At 28.3% G+C, this 16,588-nt stretch overlaps 1 protein-coding gene across 1 annotated transcript in view; it reads right to left on the bottom strand.

The window, feature by feature from the left end:
• The window catches only part of LOC113386946, a 729,443-nt gene that overhangs the window by 168,960 nt on the left and 543,895 nt on the right, over window positions 1–16,588 (bottom strand). The window lies entirely within an intron of this gene.

The following is a 16,588-nucleotide window of genomic DNA, read 5'->3' as shown; positions in this document are numbered from 1 at the left end:
AATCCGATCTGCTAATTTTAAGTTTCCTCGACGTTTCAAGCCATTCTGAATCAAATGAGACTAAATTTGGAAAAAGTTTGTGTTTTCTCAAAAACGGCTGAATCGATTCCAAAAATTTATAAGCCATTAGATGCTTATGAGTAACTCGATAGAATTAGCGTTTATCAGTTTTGCGCGACGATCAGCCAAGCCGTTTCTTTGTAAATAAGAAAAAAGTGTAACTTTTTTCGTGCACTTTTCAGCCCACAATCCTAAATTAATTTTAATAATACTAAACCTATTCAAAAGATTTTAGATTATGATTCGTGCTAATTAGTCTTTGGTGATGATCGACTGGGTCGTTTTCTTATACTTAACTATGAAAAAAAATCGACGATTTATATGAAATACAAAACGATAAATATCATAGTCCCAAAAAACATAAATACTACAGCCCCATAACAAAAAATATAATTTTAAGAATTCATCAAAAATTGATAAAATAACCAGAATTTTTGAAGTGTGTTAAAATACCTTTCATCGACTTTTTTTCATAAATGGCAGAATCGATTTCACAAATTTAATAACCAAGGAGACAAACTCGATAAGGACGATTTGCAAGACGATCGACCAAACCATTTCTTTGGAATTAGCGAAAACGTGCGCTTGTTTGCAACAGTTTTCGTAAAAATCTTTCTATCTCAAGTTTAGGGATTTATGCAATATTCACAAAAGTAATTAAAAATTATCTAAATATATTTATATGTGTGTCACATAATGCGCAGTGTACAAAACTTCTCTAGTTGTGTGAAAAATGTTACTAAATAATATCAGAGACTACGAACATGATGTATGCAATCGTGTCATTATTTTCTTTTAGATGCTTAATATTTCACAAAATAGTTTATTAGGTTTCTTATAGAAAAAGTGTCGACCATTTTAATAAAATAATCATTTATAATGTATAGTTTCATATAAGCTTACTCTTTGTACAAATTATTTTTAGATATTTGATGGATAGATTTAATTTTATTATCAAGTAATTGCTACTATTCAATTTAAAATTTAACTTTTAGACAATCCGGTACGAAAAATATAAATTTGGGACAAATACTGCTTTTATAAAAATCCGGGTGGAAAATTCGGGACTGTCCCTACCAAACCGGGACGTATGATCACCTTAATTATAATTAATATAATTACAGATAATTTAAATGTATTTGAAAAAAAAATCAATTGTAAATCGCAATGTTTAGATATATGTTATCTAAATATCTAAATCTCAATTTTGGTTGGTTATGTCTATTATTACATAGATCGGGAATAGATGCTCAATATCTCACAAAATAATTTATTAAGTTTAAAAAATATTTATTCGACTTTTCTAATAAATTTAGCATGGCTATATAGTGTATGCACTAAAATTGATTTTAAATTGCATTATATGGATTAATTAAAATTCGGTATAAGAGGCTGTAATTTTGGGACACCTAATCTAAATATATAAATCTCAATTTCGGTTGATTAAATCAATTGTTACACCTATCAGGAAGTTTTTGCAACTTGCCTTAAGGCAAAATGCAACATTCAACTAGTTCCACTGATATTTTTGTCAGTCAAACTGTTGATGCGCAGTGAAATATAGAGAGTTATGAGTATTACATTTGCATGTGGAATGTTATTAAATAGTCCCATGATATAACCAGTTTAATAATGAAGATATTAATTAATGTTCAAATGTCATGCTTTTATATCTATTCATCATTTCATAAACCAATATCCTTTGAATTAAACTTGAAGAATCCATTTCCTAAGTCCAAGTTCAGTCTTGGCGTGAATCACCGCATCACCGAGTCGGGTTGGGCGCGCCCGTTGCGAACTCCCACACGATATCATTAAGGTAACTAATGTAATATTGTAAGCAAATAATCTTGTGCTCGCCAAAGCATTATAAGATGACATGCAACAAAACCCAACAATAGATTTATGCTTGCGCTTTTTCCAATGGAAGGCAACAAACCGGTTTTAATTTGTATAGAGCGCATTAGTCAGTTCCAAAAAGTTCTGGAGTAGAGTAATCATTGTGTTAAGAACTGATTGGTACCAATTTCGTGAGAGCTCATGATGCTACTGTGATTGAACACTGTGATTCACAGATTCATTGTAATAATCTATTTTTGTCTATCAAACTCAAAAATCAAATCTGATGATACAAACTAGAGGAGCAGAACGAACAAACAAACAATATTGTATTGTGCGTCACGTATTTATAGAATGTATTAAAACTCTCCTTCGATAACTTAGGTTGTTGGGTTATAATTTAACCCTTGTAGCTGTAGACTGTATTAAACACTGATTTGTTAGTATAATTTATGTATTTGTTGCAGTTCTTATTACAATAATGATATGATTTGTCACTAAGTTCTAATTGAAGAAGATATATTTATTGATTATTTATTACACATGTTGCAACGCGGACTTTAGTTTTAGACTTGAGAAAAATTAGTCCCATCAAACTCTCCGTTATCCCCTCTACAAGGGTAGCATCTTTCAAGTACAAACTCTCAATGCCATGAAAATTGCCACTTCATGGTCAATATAATAAAATTAAAATACGTATGTTGGGGTTTGTAGCGCTAAGGTAAGCACCTGCCTTCGTAATTACAAATTCTCAGTTTCAAACATCTTTTGGACAACCTAATACCAAGCAGCAAGCAGATAAAAATATGCTACCATAAAATATTAGCCCTTTTTCGAATTGGTGCATTAAGCTAAAAATGTATCATATAGGTATATCAAATATTGATATGTAAATCATTGGTTTGGTTTTAAAAAACACACTTGTTAACCCATTCGAGGCCAAGCCTAAATTACATGAAGTCATTCCCATTGCCATTTATATTTTGAGTGTTGATTGTTCACCAAAACCATATTATTTCTTAGAAAGTGTACATTTATTATTAATCATAATCATTTGCAAGCAGAAAACTAAAGACGAGTATATCGTTGGCTATAGAAAGACAGTAGGACTTGACATCCTTTTTCGTATTTGCGTAAGTTTTAGTAGAAAAACAAATAATAGATCACGCAAGTGGATAAAGAATCATAAGTGATTTAATTGCTATAAAATATGGTTATAAAAACAAGACGAAGTAGATTTTTGTGTGAAAAATCATTCTCTATGAGAAATAAATTATAATTTTTGTAAAAAAATATTATGCCTTATTATTATTATCTTTAAAAACCATGGAGATGTAATTTTTTTGGAAAACTTCTAACAGTTTTTTTTCGTTGCATATAGAACTAATTATTCCTAACAAATTCACTTAATAAAATTTGAAACATTCATAAATGTAAAATACCCATGAGGTAGAAAAACATATGTGCATATGTACATATTGTATCATATCCCACATAACGCAATAAAAATTTTTGAAACTAAAACTAAAAAAAAAAGTTTGTAGTATTTTTCATGTTTATAGCAAAAAAAATTCGTTCATTCAAAAGCCTGCATGTTATAATATATTCAAAGTAAGACGAGCATACTCGTCTTTGGCAGCAAATGCGTTGAAGATAAGTTGACCACAATATCTCTAAAGACCATTAAGTAAAAACTGACTTTGCAAAAAATCCAAGTAAAAAGTCATACTTGTTTTTTAGAATCAATATTCTATATCAATTTCAAATCAATAATCTATAAGAGACTTCTACCCAAAAACGAGAGTGCTTTTGCAAAAAAGCATGCAGAAGTATCTATGTTCAAGCAGTTTTTAAAGGCAAAGATTTAAACCGAATTTAATTTAAGTTTAGGTAGTTTAATTTAGATGAAACTAAGTCGTTCATTTAATCAATGTTAATATTAGAAAAATTCAAAACACCAACAAAACCACTGCGTGCAATTATGGAACTTATCTCTTGCAGAAGCATTGAAATCCAAAACGTATCAATCCATTATGTTGGTTGCATTATATTTCATCAAAAGCAATCATAAATTTTGAAACACTGATCCAACTAATGTTAATATTAGAAATTTCAAAATATCAACGAAAACAGTGTGTTCAATTATGAAAATTATCTCTTCCAGAAGCATTTATCCACTTTATTGGGCGCATTAACTTTTATCAAAAGCAAATGTAAATTTTGAATCAAAACCCCAAAAACAAAAACAAACCTCCAAGCACAATCAAATAATTTAGCTTTTTACTAGCTTTCAGGATTCAATTTAAAGGTTTTGATATAGAATTTAGAAACAAACCTCCACTGCAAATCCGTAACTTTGATAGGAAATTCTAAGCCATCACTATTCTCAACAAATAGGATCCATAACATCTAAAGATGGTATACTGTTTTCTTTCTCGTTAGTTATTTTATATTCCTCATAGTTACAATAGAATATAAATATTTTCACTCTCTAAAAGGAAGAAACTTTAATTCTTGCATATGATTGGATATTGATTTGCCAAACAATCCATATGCTGTGACCAGCAAAAAATAATAGTTAATAAAACTCTTTTTTTGACCAGGATTGATGAGAATCTGTTATAGCATACATGATAGTATTAATAATAATTATTATTGTTGTTTAAAGCTTGATTAGTATCAATCATAAAAATATGTAATTATTACTATAATAAGCATGTACATCAAATAATTCCTTCGTCATAGGCTTTGAATGAGTATATCTTCATGTTATAAACGAAAGTGCACGCAAATCTGAAAGATTTACTAGAATGGAACGTAGTAATAAATTTATAACTTTTCCTTATAATATATGAATATGAATAAGCTATATATTTATCTACTTGACGAGAGATTAATTGCCCAGCCAAGAAATACATAAAAGCTGACTGAATGAGTTCAAAAGGAAAATGGACCTTTATAGAGCGAAAAGTAATATATTACAATGAATTTATGGAACTTATACTACCCATATGAAATAGTGTGATTTGCCTAAAGCTGTATTCTCCATGAAGTTGCTCTATGGTATTTTCCATTTTCCTATATTATAAGGGTTTTGGTATAATAATATATTTAAAGTTCTTCGATAGAACAAATATTGAAGTTTTAAAATAGTGACTCGAAAACGATATGCTGAAAGCAAAATACAAATAAAACTAGTGGTGCATGGCATCGTGCCTTAAAGAAAATTGCTGGAACTTCGCGTAATTTCAAATTTTAAAAAGCTTTAAAACTTTTTGACAATATTGAAATGAATAATTTTTGTTTAATTTTTTTTTGAAAACTTTGAATTTTACTCAACATTATTGATAATTTTGAATTTTTTTAAAGCCCTGCGTTTTAAAACCATAGAAATGAAAGCAATTTTTTTACATATTATTGAAATCGCTATAAAAAATCTGATAGTTTGATGTGCATATGTATAATGATCATTTTTGAATCTCCAAATATTTTTTTAACTTTATTTGTTAGATCTCCGAAAGCGCTAGACCTGGCTTCCCAAAATTTAATAAATACTGCACTACAAAAAAGCTAGTAAAATTTTGAGTTTTTTCAAAAACGCTTTGGCCCTTTTTGTCCGTATCTTTGAAAGTACGTCTCTCCATCAGTAGGAATCAAATGTTTTTTGAATCATTCAAATCGGTTGATCTATGTTCTCGAAATCGACGACGATCAATTGTCTTTATCTAAAATATGCCAAAATGTTGAGAAAGCTTTGAAACGTAAAGATATGTAAATAAAAATAATTTTCGATATTTCTGTGATTAGTTTTCTGAAAAATATTAATATAAACTCACGTGTTTTTCAAGAACTAATATTTGTAATTTATAGTAAAAAGTATCGAAACTTCAAAATTTAACCATTTTTCTAAAAATTTCACACCTTAAACACATATCAATATGTATATATTATAAAAATCAAAATGTGAATCTTCTAAACCGTGATTACAGACCAAATACAGAATAAAAAAAACAGTTTTTTTTAATATATGGTTATATTGTATATAAAAATTGATTGATTTTTTCTTATAGTTATTAGTTATCTAATAACTATAAGAAGTTATTGCCTGTAAAATATGTATCCAAATATTGACTCGTAATTTGTCTCAAATAAATTTTGCATTTTTAAGTCGATTTTAAAATGTTGCGATAGAAATTTAAAAATCTGTTGAAAATGTATTTAGAACCAGAAAAAATATTATTTAACCATCTTTCGAATAAACTTTAAATTTTGAATGTTTTTCAAACGAACTTCTTTTTGGATAAAATTTGTAAGGAAAAAACCTAATTTTACCTGATAAATTTTATATTAATGAATTAAGTGAGAAAACAGTAACCTATTTGATAGAAAACTGCAAAAAGCCAATTAATTTTTTTGAAAACTCAATCCAGAATATAACTAAGACCATTTAATTAAAATGATGTATGGTATTTGAAAGTATACTTAGTTCCCATAAGCTGTTTTGGAGTATTCTTGCATACCATTACCGCATAGAAGGACATGAAAATAGTAGAAATTTAACCACGACATGCCTTTTACAATAACAATAATTCCTAAACATATTATTAGTCAAATGTATATTGCCATAAAAGGTTAAAATAATTTCTTCCAATACTTTCCAAAGGCGCCTGACACAAGCCGACATAAAATTTATTGCGCTAAGTACAACATACCAATTATAATTTTCACTACAAATATTCAACTAACTCTAATCAATATTTATTAATGGGCACTTTCGATGATTTGTTGTCAATAATCAATAGAATTTCTTACAATGTATTATTATAATATTATATAAATTGCAATTTGCATGTTGTGACTTCGAAGGAGGTGTAAGGTCGCATACTTTTCCCATTTTCATATAGTAGGTATACTAAAATCAAGAATCTATTTTATGCTTTACTTTTTATATTTATCTTTCTGTTCGATGTTAGTGAAATTAATTTGAATTGAAATGTTGCTTAATAAATAAATAATAAAGACTAGTGGGGCGCATGGCATCGTGCCTTAAGGCAAATGGCTGGAACTTTCCGTACCAAATTTTTTTTTTTTTTAAAGATTAACATTTTTGAAAAAAAAATACTTCGAAAAAATTAGATTTTTGAGAAAGTATAAATTTTTGACAAAAATTTAATTTTTTTGAAAAAAAAAACATTTTTGAAAAAAAATGTTTACTTTATTTTGAAATTTTTTGTCCCGTATCTTCGAAAAGGCTAGGCCTGCTTATGCCAAAAACTAATCAGCACGTCTTCTTATCAACGGCAATCGAATGTTTTTTGAATTATTCAAATCGGTTGACCGTGTTCCCGAAATAGTCGACGAAAATTTGTATCCGCATACATACACCATACAACACATACAACCATTTTTTCTAAGGTATGCCGAAATGTTCAGAAACCTCTGAAACGTAAAAATATATAAAAAATTTCATTTTCGATTTTTTGCGATTACTATAACTTACCCTATGGTAAGTTAAAAATTATTGCCTTAATTACATTTTTTAATCCTGTGTTGGCTCTAAAATAGTCGTCATTAAAAACAATTTTAGGTCTACTCTGTACAAAATTTTGTAGAGTGGACCAATAATAAGATTAATTAATTGGCAATAACTATGAGAAGTTATTACATTACTACAGGAAGTTCATACTTATTTCGTTCAAAATTTCGTGAAATAGTTATTCTCGATGACCTGTTTTATTCTATATGTCACTAATGGAATAAAATTAAGTAGTTTGAAATAATAGTTTTAGTTAGGTTGTTTTGATAATAGTTTCAAAAAATGTTGTTTTGATATTTGTGCTATTTGATTAGTTTTCTGACATTGTAAGTATCAGAAATTTAAGTAAACTCTTATAAATACCATAATTTTTTTTGGCAGTTTCAAGATTACCAATAGATTGAGTTCCAACATCAAGAAAACAAGTTTGGTCAAAATAACAATGGAACCAAAAATATCAAATCTGTACCACGTTGTTATTTGATTTATGTTATGTATAATGATTGCCCAAGCTGTTTCTTCATACTATACAGTTCTTTTTCAATCATAGTTTATTCTCACAATGCTTAGAAATAATAGAGTGAAACGGAGAAAAAATACCATTTTCATTTCATTCAACAAAATTTTACAATTCTGCTCATAATCCAGTTCTAAATTTCAAAGTTAAATTTAAATAGTTAAGTTGTTTTCCACTATTCCAGAACAAGATGTAGTGCTAGTGATACTATTTATCTTCTGACACCAGTAATTAGCGATTTGAAGGCAATTACTCTAGCAAATATTTCACGGCACGCTAAGTCGAAAGTTTTCTAATTATAACTTTACATGGATGTGTTAATACAGAAATGGAATTGCTATCGTATTATCACATTATGGATAGAAAATTCTGTTTTATGCACCTTGAACAGAGATAAAAGTGACAGAAAGAATTAAATCATAGGAGTACCCTAAAAAATATGTTTAATAAAACCTTTTGCAAGCAAGTTGACCTTAGATAGGTGGCCAGGGAAGCAAGTAGTCACATAAAGAAGTAGATTATAAGACAAATACGATTCATATAACTTGTCTTAAGGCAAAATGCCACTTACGCCTAACACATTTTCATTTCATTCAATATAATAATGTGCATTATATAAACTTTTACATGAATCTTCACGTGAAGATAACAGAAGGATTAGTTGAATTTCAATACATTAAATAGAATTATTACTAAACCTAACTTAGGTATGGTTTTTAGTGATTATTTTTTTCATGATTAGAATTTTATTTATAAGTCAATTTTTTTATTAGTTAGTAGTAAATGTAAGTTTATTTATTTCTATCTTAGCATAGTTACACATGAGTATATAAATTGTATAGAAATATGTATGTATAAATTGATATAAATGAAGTAATCTTTAAAAACAAAAAAAAACTTTAAACCTAGTTAATAATAATTATCAAGCAAAAATATTACAAAAACTATGTATTTAAGGGTACATACTATAATTTTAACAAAAATATAAATGTAATAAAGAATTGAAAGATTTGCTGTAGGTAAACTTCAGAAAAACAATATTTTGGTAGTACGATACGATTTTTCGTTGTCGCATAGTTTATATTATTTTACATATTTAAATTTTTCTATAAAGTACCATGATTCAACTTCATTATGTCATGCTAACTTACATCACAATAGTAAACTTATTAGTTCAAGTCCATAAAACAAAAAGTACATCACCCCGAAATAAAAATGGCGTCACCTTATAAACCAGTGGTTTCCAACCTTTTTGTACCGAGATTCTCCCTCCAAATTTGTAAAAATTGTTGCTCTCCCACATACTCAACTGATAATATTATTTATTTATATAGGGTTGAGAGCTGAGCTTAAAGGACCCCACCGATATCTAAAAATCAAGTTAGGAATTTCTTAACAACAATTTTTGAAAGTAGAGGGAAAAAGATGTATAATCAGACATTACCTTGATTCTTACGACGTTGCCATCGGAAAGATAAAAGGCAATGTTTGAAAATCCATATCAAAAGTATTTTCTTTGTTGTGAGCATTGTTGTTTAGTTTACGAGAATTTAATATAATTTCTAAGTATACGTTATTTAATTGTTTTAGAAAATGTACTGTTAATTTCAAGTTAGATTCAACAGTTTTTTTCTATATAACCACTATAAAAGCGGGTGGGGTAAAAAGGACTAACTGAACTTGTATCTGAAAAAGTTGTGAACAATAAAAAATAGTAAATAAAAACGTAAAATGAGTTGAAAAGGCAATTTTACAAGAGATAAGTTAAATAAATAGTTATTCCAACTATGCTGATGACTATTTCTGAAAAAAATATCAGATCAAAATTGTTTAGCTATTATTTCGTAAAATCCCGTTAGAATTACAAATAAAATATTGGATCTGTTTGCTCCTAGCTGTTTGTTTACACCGCCAATGTGGTAAAAAAATCCATGCGACTAATTTTTTAAACACAACAAAAAAACATTTCCAAAATGATGAATTTGCTGAAAGTTTTACTGAACGTGAACATAGCCAGATAGTTGTTTGTTTGATATGTGTTATTTGTATTTTATTGTGTTATAATTGGTTTGGTTTTCAAAATATAATTGCTAAAAGTTAAATTGAACCTTTATGCCCCGCCCTTCCCTATTTGAAAATATTATTTTGGAAGCAGCTGCATGCACATTTGCAACAGCCAAAAGGAGCATGCCCCACAGTTTGGAAATCACAGTTATAACCATGGAACATCTAAAATTATTGCTATACACCTTGATGTTTGTATTGTCAAAATTTCATTTAAATATTTTTATTGTACTTCGGCAGTGTTAAATCTAAAATATCTTAATGCGACCAATTCCCAAAATAAGACTAATAATTGTCACAAAACTAATAAACTTCGTTACTAGACAGACCAAGACGCTAACTAGAGCTTTGACGACACACATGTTATTGCTTCTGACCCGACATATCATCCTAAATTAACTTTGATAGTTTTTTAAATTAAGAATACTTCGGAAAGGGACTGAGCAAACCGAAGACCTTGAGACAGAAATCATTTATCTTATATTCAGAACGAAAAAAGAAACGAAATATTTGCTTCAATACAAATAAATCTACTGAATTGTGGTTCTACCAAGTTCTGTTCTGCAGAATGAGATAATATACCAATTTAAAAAAAAATTAAATTAGTAATGTGCAAAAATGTTTGATTCACCTTATACCCAACAATAGTTAATATAGAATATAATAAAAGATCTAAGCCACAATTTCTCAAGAGCGAAAAAGCTCTACAAAAAGTTCAGCAGTTTTGAAAAATAAAAAACAAGTCTGATAACCTGTAAAATAAATTTGAAAGCATTATGGCTACATCTCAGTATTAAGAAGAAAAAATAGTCTCTTGATTATTCAATACATCATTTCTTGATATTTGTTCCTTGCTTATAATACAAAATTATATACTTAGGTTCAAAAATAAAATTTTAGATATAAGTATACTTCATTATAGATACAAATATCTCTTCAGATTATAATCTGAAAAGAATCTACCTAAAACTAGAACCAGGTACAAGTCCAAAATATCGAAAATACTTTTTTGCATGTTATCATGTTTCAGAGGTTTATGAACATTTTCGCAAATCTTAGAAAAAATGAAGGTGTGTGTGTGGGTGTGTGTATATGTATGGATACAATTTTTCTTCAACGATTTCGGGCGTAGGGATCAACCGATTTGAATAATTCAAAAAACATTCGATTCCTATAGATAAGGAGACGTGCTGATTAGTTATTAGAGGTCCAACCGTTTGTGAGACCTTTATAGATTATATCTGATGATCAAAAGCTCTTGATTTTTTGAGAAAATTTTATCAAAAATCAGAAGATATAATTCTGTTGATAAAAAAGATTTTGGAGATAAACAGAACAGAACGAAGTCATATAATTCTCCAAAAAGAATCTAAAAACTGGTTCGATATCTATGTTCAAGATGTTTTTAAATTTATGGGGAATTATATAATCTTTAAATGATAATACTTGCGAATCATTGATCATTACCAATCAGTATCTTACATATATCGAGGTCATTTGCAAAAACGCAAAATCATTCTCGTTAATGCAAATATTTTGAGGTTTAAAATTAAACCAACGGTTTTACAATTTCAGAAACGTTTTGTCATTCCAGCAATGACAAAAGGCATTTATTACCATTGGTCTATGTTTGCATGTCGACATTTTTTTTATTTCATGTGAAAAGGCAAAAAAATAAATAGTATGAGCTTGCAAAGTGACTTGGCGTTATTTTTAATCGTAAAGCTATATTTTATAGAAATTACGGTAATGACGTGAAAGAGCAATGAACTTAAACATGGATGTAAAAAATATATTAAGTTAATTGAACATACACTTTTTGAAGACAAAATACATGCTATTAACTATTGTGTAGAATCACAAATTTAAACCAGTTGTGTAAAAAATTAGTATTATGTAAAAAACGTAATCAAAAAATTAATCCAAAGCTAATTTTATACAAGAGATTTTAAATATATTAGATATTTGTAAAAACATTAAATACAAGAAATTTAAATAGCCTTCATAAAAATTTGTCAAATTATATAAATGAAAAATCATCTTTGCAAGTCCCAAAATATGTCTTTAAAATAATAAAATGTAGTCTAATAGTAAACAGTCCTGCATTATTTTTTGTTAAAATATTCCAGTAATTGTAATAGTAATAAATTGAATAAATGAGATACAGAATAGAAAAATACAAAAATCATAAATGACGAATTAAGCATCAGCCTATAACTTTTAATCATGTTATATGTATGTTAATTGCATTCTTACCACATTTGTGCATTCAAATCAATAGTAGACAACTGGCAAATAATAGTATAACTCACCTGAAAGAAAAAAAATATACATTAGTTTTAAAAAGTGAGAAAATCTTATAGATAATAAATAATTAACAACATTTCATGTAAAATCCAAAAGCTAATAACATGACATAATTGTTTTACAATAATAATAATTATTGTGACTTAAGATAATGATGTATTTCTAGGCCATTAGGCTGAAATAAATAAATATAATAATAATATATATAATAATAATTGTTTTACGTTATATATTGAAAAATAAATGATATAAATAAAATATTGTTATTTAACACTATTGTCTTTATTATTTGTCAATAATAAATTTGTATAATGACTAAAAAATTCAGAAAAGAAGTTGTCCATGTTATGTTATAATACTATAATTTCCTTATTTTATGCCGAAAATTAAAATGCTTTAAACTTACTTAAAAAGTTTGAAATGGAAAGGTGAATTAGTTATTTAGAAGTCCAATTTTTAAATCTGCACATATTTCGATTTTTATATGAATAATGTGATTTACATTACATATGCCCTATTGCAAACACATATAATCATATTAAAAAGTTTTCAAGTAATCCCTTAGAACCATAGTGTATGATGATATTTTATATTGCATATTTTATTTTAAATACGTCAAAGACAACTTGCAAGTCGATTATAGTAAACTAAGTTTAAAGTTAACTCAAAGGAAAGATGCTCAGGAATTATATTAGGATTATGTGAGGATCAATTTGTCATCTCTTCGGGAGATTATAGAGAATTTTTAAACGAGGCAACCACGTGCTTGTATTAACTAGTAGACTATATTGATAGATATTAACTAGTATCACTATATAGAATTTATACGATTGAAATGAAGTAATATAATTTACTTTTGGCCTGCATTCATAAAACATAATTTTAACTAAAGCTCTGTTGAAGGCACAAGTTTTCCTGTCCGGAGTATCAGTTTTTGATTCTTAGTTTATGGTTTTTGTTACTAAATGATAAATTAAAACTTCTGAATTAATAGACTGAACTGATAAACTGATGACTAATTGTTAATTAGTCATTTTAACTAATAATTAGAATAAAATTGAATAAAAATAGTCAAATATAGAAAACAAGGTGGATTCCACCATCCCACTTAGTTTTGGAAGATGGTGCCACCAAGAAGTAGTATTGGAAGAAGATGCCACACTTTTTAAATAGTTAAAAGCAATTGCATAAAATATTACATTTACAATTATATGTAATAATATGATTTTAAACATCAAGTTATAGTTGAAGCTCCCAATAAGAATCGAAGGGATTACGCATTTAGTCAAAAATAATGCTAATAAATATAGACGAATAACACAAATTATAGCAAGAATAAGTTATTATTTAATTTTGCATTTTTTTTTTGTAGAAAATTAGCTCAATCTAAGCTTAAAATTACAGAGTGTCTAAATCTAAATTTTAGTATGCCAATAGTGATTGTCCAAGGAGTGATTCATTAATTTAGCTCTGTTCTCCAAAGATGTAGTAATGCTAAATAACTACAATATTGTTTTTTTGAATCTCCTTTTTCAACCTTTCTGAAACTGGTGTCTCAAGAACTTGAGACCAATAGAATTGGAATTAACTTTCAGTATTAAGAAATGTTAAACACTGCTTAGCTTTACTACGTTGTCTAAAAATCTATGAAAGCGTCATCGTAAGGTAATCTAAAGATCGTCGTGTAAGGTATGCCTGAAAATGATCGAAAAATGCGTTTATTACGACTTCTCAGAGTATTTACTTGGCTACAGGCTGTACAAAACAAAGCTCTACGTCTAATACTTAACAAATCAAGAGACCCTATTACCCTATGAGCAGAAGCTCGCTGGAAACTTTTATCTCATATATTTACTTGTTATTTTTAATTTGTAATAACGTTGCCATGTAACTCATTTTATCTCTGGATGAATCTTCCAAAATTTGGCAGAAGTGGTCATTAACCGTTGATCAGATCCAGCACAAAGCATTTGATTTGATTGATGTTTGTCCTTTTAAGTACGGAACCCTGGATGTCATGTTCTAATACAATTCATAGTGTCATTAAATGTGCATTTGTCTTTATATTCCATTATCCAGTTATAGGCACTCAGGGGTGTCCTGTCCTGTCCTGTCCTGGTGTCTCCTTAGTCACGATATGTCACATGCGCCTAATGGCGTATGACAGTTTCCTGTTGTGTTAAAATGCCCGCGCTGTGACGGTGTACTTCCGACAATGATTGCACCATACGTGACACAAGGAAATGACTTTTTTCTATTCCTCGGGATAAAAGTTCATTGCCACTATGAACTTGTCAACAAAGTCTTAAAGCTTTAATTACTTCGCTATAAATAACCCTATTGTGTGAAGGCAGTTCTAAGTTTTTTTGAGAAGTTTTTTTTCCTAGAAGTTTGACTAGTTAGGAAAGTTTTTCCTTAGCAATTACTAGGAATTGTTAAGCTTATAACTGTAATTAATCTTCTCATCAATTGCAGAAAAAATATTGAACCAATTATTAACTTCCCCTAGTGTAAGTTATAGTAATCGTAAAAAAAATCGAAAATGAATTTTACGTATTACGTATCAAAGGTTTCTGAACATTATGACATACCTTAGAAAAAAATGATGTACGTGTATGACGGCAAAATCCTCGCCGTCGATTCCGTGATTGCGGATCATACAATTTGAATAATTCAAAATACATTCCATTCGTATTTACGGGGAGACGTGCCGATTAGTTTTTGGCAGAGGCAAGACCAGCAGTTTCGAAGATATGGAGTAAAAGGTATCAAAAAGTACGGAGAGCTGCAGCAACTTTCCTTAAAGCATGATGCCATGCACTATTAGTTTATTTAGAATTTGGTTAAAAAGCACAAAATATTGTCATAGGATAGCAGTTACTAACTACAGGTAAAGAAATATCCGAAAGCAGTAAATAAAAAAAGATATTATTAGAAAATAATATTAGCAAAAAATAGATAGAAGTAGCCAATAATAGAAGAGTCGAGGATTAAAAATGAATTTGGCATGTATTTAACTTAAAAAAAAAATAAAAACGTATGCATGTATTTGTTGATTCACATGCAAGGATCGTGGATGTATGGACAGAATGCTATATAAAAGTTTTTTTGAAGTAAAACTTGTTTGGGCGCGCGACTATGGTGCAAATCCGTACAAATGCAACGGAAGTGCGTTACGCAGATAAGATAAGAATCGAGTGCAAATGATTCGTCATTCGGTCTCGATTATATCATTACTATACGGGACGATTGTGATTAGTCGTCGCGTATGTGAATAGAGATCTATCGTTGTATGCGTACCGGCATCAACGTTGTATGCGTTCCATATATCAACAAAAAAATCGGCATAGATAAATAAACTTTTAAAGTTACATCGTAGTACAAATGTTGATTTATTGAAAAATGCCTGAATCAGAAGAATATTTTACCCTGTTCTTTGAAAATAATAAAACAAAGTGAACATTTGTACAAAACGTAACATATTGATTAGAAATTATTTCTATATTATTCAGTTCCTATAAATCTTTAAAGTTATTAAAATGGAAAATATTTTTTAGATAAGACAGATATTACAGCTGTTCAAAGAATGAGATTATATCGCCAGCGAAAAAGAACAAAAAATACCATCAGTCAATGAATGTATGTTAATTTTAATTACATGAAGTTCTTCGAACACAATTATTACATGATGAGTGAAATTGCGAAAACAATATTTGTTTAGGCGTTGTTTAACATAATCCACTGTGAGAACGAATATTATAGAATTTATTAATCAGCAATTACTTCATTCCTCTAATAAAGGTTCATTTCTAAATGCTAATTACAATGACAAACCGATCATATCATATTTGAAGTATGACTTTAATTACATTATTGTTTTTAAATATTATACATATTTTTAATGCTATTATATATATAATTTATAATTTATTATTATATAAATGTGTATAATGGTTGAATTTTGAATAATGTTTATTAGTAATATGGTAACACACTTTTTAGTGTCAACTTGACACTAATAAGTGTGTTACCATATTACTAATAAACATTATTCAAAATTATTATATGATGTATTTATTTTTACTTAAATGTCATCTTGTATAGTAGCAAATAAGTTTCAATCGCGTGTGAACCTTACGCGCACTCTTTTTTTTTTGTTTTTTACTTATTTTATTTTCTACTATTTTATTGTATATATCACTGCCACTATGCATGTAAGATAAGATTTTACAGAGAAAATTGATGAATCTAACGGAAAATTAAAA

The sequence above is a fragment of the Ctenocephalides felis genome, unplaced genomic scaffold, assembly GCF_003426905.1.
Source record: "Ctenocephalides felis isolate EL2017-DRISC unplaced genomic scaffold, ASM342690v1 CF-g0.4_SCAFFOLD_00845, whole genome shotgun sequence".
Lineage (NCBI taxonomy): Eukaryota > Metazoa > Arthropoda > Insecta > Siphonaptera > Pulicidae > Ctenocephalides > Ctenocephalides felis.
The sequence above is the reverse complement of the archived record's forward strand: the minus strand, read 5'-3'. Positions and strand labels throughout refer to the sequence as shown.